Here is a 2,706-nt window from a genome sequence, read left to right on the forward strand (position 1 = left end):
GCTAACACCTATCCTTCTCATACTCTTCCAAAATATAGCAGAGGGAGGAAAACTCCCAAACTCATTCTACGAGGCCACCATCACCCTGATACCAAAACCAGACCAAGATGTCACAAAAAAGAAAACTACAGGCCAATATCACTGATGAACATAGATACAAAAATCCTCAACAAAATACTAGCAAACAGAATCCAACAGCACATTAGAAGGCTCATACACTATGATCAAGTAGGGTTTATCCCAGGAACGCAAGGATTCTCAATACATGCAAATCAATCAATGTGATACACCATATTAACAAATTGAAGGATAAAAACCATATGATCATCTCAATAGATGCAGAAAAAGCCTTCGACAAAATTCAACACCCATTTATGGTAAAAACTCTCCAAAAAGTAGGCATAGAGGGAACTTACATCAAAATAATAAAGGTCATATATGACAAACCCACAGCCAACATCATTCTCAATGGTGAAAAACTGAAACCATTTCCTCTAAGATCAGGAACAAGACGAGGTTGCCCACTCTCACCACTATTATTCAACATAGTTTTGGAAGGTTTAGCCACAGCAATCAGAGAAGAAAAAAAATAAAAGGAATCCAAATTGGAAAAGAAGAGGTAAGACTGTCACTGTTTGCAGATGACATGATAGTATGCATAGAGAATCCTAAAGGTGCTACCAGAAAACTACTAGAGCTAATCAATGAATCTGGTAAAGTAGCAGTATACAAAATTAATGCACAGTTAATTAACTTGTGCATTAATTAATTAATGCACAAGTTAATTAACTGTGCATTAATTTTGTATACTGCTACTTTACCAGATTCATTGATTAGCTCTAGTAGTTTTCTGGTAGCACCTTTAGGATTCTCTATGCATACTATCATGTCATCTGCAAACAGTGACAGTCTTACCTCTTCTTTTCCAATTTGGATTCCTTTTATTTTTTTTCTTCTCTGATTGCTTGTAAGTTCCCTCTATGCCTACTTTTTGGAGAGTTTTTACCATAAATGGGTGTTGAATTTTGTCGAAGGCTTTTTCTGCATCTATTGAGATGATCATATGGTTTTTATCCTTCAATTTGTTAATATGGTGTATCACATTGATTGATTTGCATGTATTGAGAATCCTTGCGTTCCTGGGATAAACCCTACTTGATCATAGTGTATGAGCCTTCTAATGTGCTGTTGGATTCTGTTTGCTAGTATTTTGTTGAGGATTTTTGTATCTATGTTCATCAGTGATATTGGCCTGTAGTTTTCTTTTTTGTGACATCTTGGTCTGGTTTTGGTATCAGGGTGATGGTGGCCTCGTAGAATGAGTTTGGGAGTTTTCCTCCCTCTGCTATATTTTGGAAGAGTATGAGAAGGATAGGTGTTAGCGCTTCTCTAAATGTCTCATAGAATTCACCTGTGAAGCCACCTGGTCCTGGACTTTTGTTTGTTGGAAGAATTTTAATCACTTTCAATTTCAGTGCTTGTGATTGGTCTGACCATACTTTCTATTTCTTCCTTGTTCAGTCTTGGAATGTTGTACTTTTCTAAGAATTTGTCCATTTCTTCCAGGTTGTCCACTTTATGGGCATATAGTCGCTTGTAGTAGTCTCTCATGATCCTTTGTATTTCTGCAGTGTCAGTTGTTACTTCTCCTTTTTCATTTCTAATTCTGTCGGTTTGAGTCTTCTCCCTTTTTTTCTTGTTGAGTCTGGCTAATGGTTGATCAATTTTGTTTATCTTCTCAAAGAACCGGCTTTTAGTTTTACTGATCTTTGCTATTGTTTCCTTCATTTCTTTTTCATTTATTTCTGACCTGATCTTTATGATTTCTTTCCTTCTGCTAACTTTGGGGGGTTTTTTTTTTGTTCTTCTTTCTCTAATTGCTTTAGGTGTAAGGTTAGGTTGTTTATTTGAGATTTTTCTTGTTTCCTGAGGTAGGATTGTGTTGCTATAAACTTCCCTCTTCGAACTGCTTTTGCTGCATCCCATAGGTTTTGGGTCATCGTTTCTTCATTGTCATTTGTTTCTAGGTATTTTTTGATTTCTTCAGTGATCTCTTGGTTAGTTAATAGTGTATTGTTTAGCCTCCATGTGTTTGTATTTTTTACAGTTATTTTCATGTAGTTGATATCTAGTCTCACAGCGCTGTGGTCAGAAAAGACACTTGATATGATTTCAATTTTCTTAAATTTACCAGGACTTGATTTGCGACCCAAGGTATGATCTATCCTGGAGAATGTTCCATGTGCACTTGAGAAGAAAGTGTATTCTGTTGTGTTTGGATGGAATGTCCTATAAATATCAATTAAGTCCACCTGGTCTAATGTGTCATTTAAAGGTTATGCTTCCTTATTTATTTTCATTTTGGTTGATCTGTCCATTGGTGAAAGTGGGGTGTTAAAATCCCCTACTATTATTGTGTTGCTGATGAGGCATTAGTATTTGCCTCATGTATTGAGGTGCTCCTATGTTTGGTGCATAAATATTTACAATTGTTATATCTTCTTCTTGGATTGATCCCTTGATGATTATGTACTGTAATTCTTTGTCTCTTTTAATAGTCTTTATTTTAAAGTCTATTTTGTCTGATATGGGTATTGCTACTCCAGCTTTCTTTTGATTTCCATTTGCATGGCATATCTTTTTCCATCCCCCCACTTTTAGTCTGTATGTGTCCCTAGGTCTGAAGCAGGTTTCTTGTAGGCAGCA

The sequence above is a fragment of the Physeter macrocephalus genome, chromosome 16, assembly GCF_002837175.3.
Source record: "Physeter macrocephalus isolate SW-GA chromosome 16, ASM283717v5, whole genome shotgun sequence".
Classification (NCBI taxonomy): Eukaryota; Metazoa; Chordata; class Mammalia; order Artiodactyla; family Physeteridae; genus Physeter; species Physeter macrocephalus.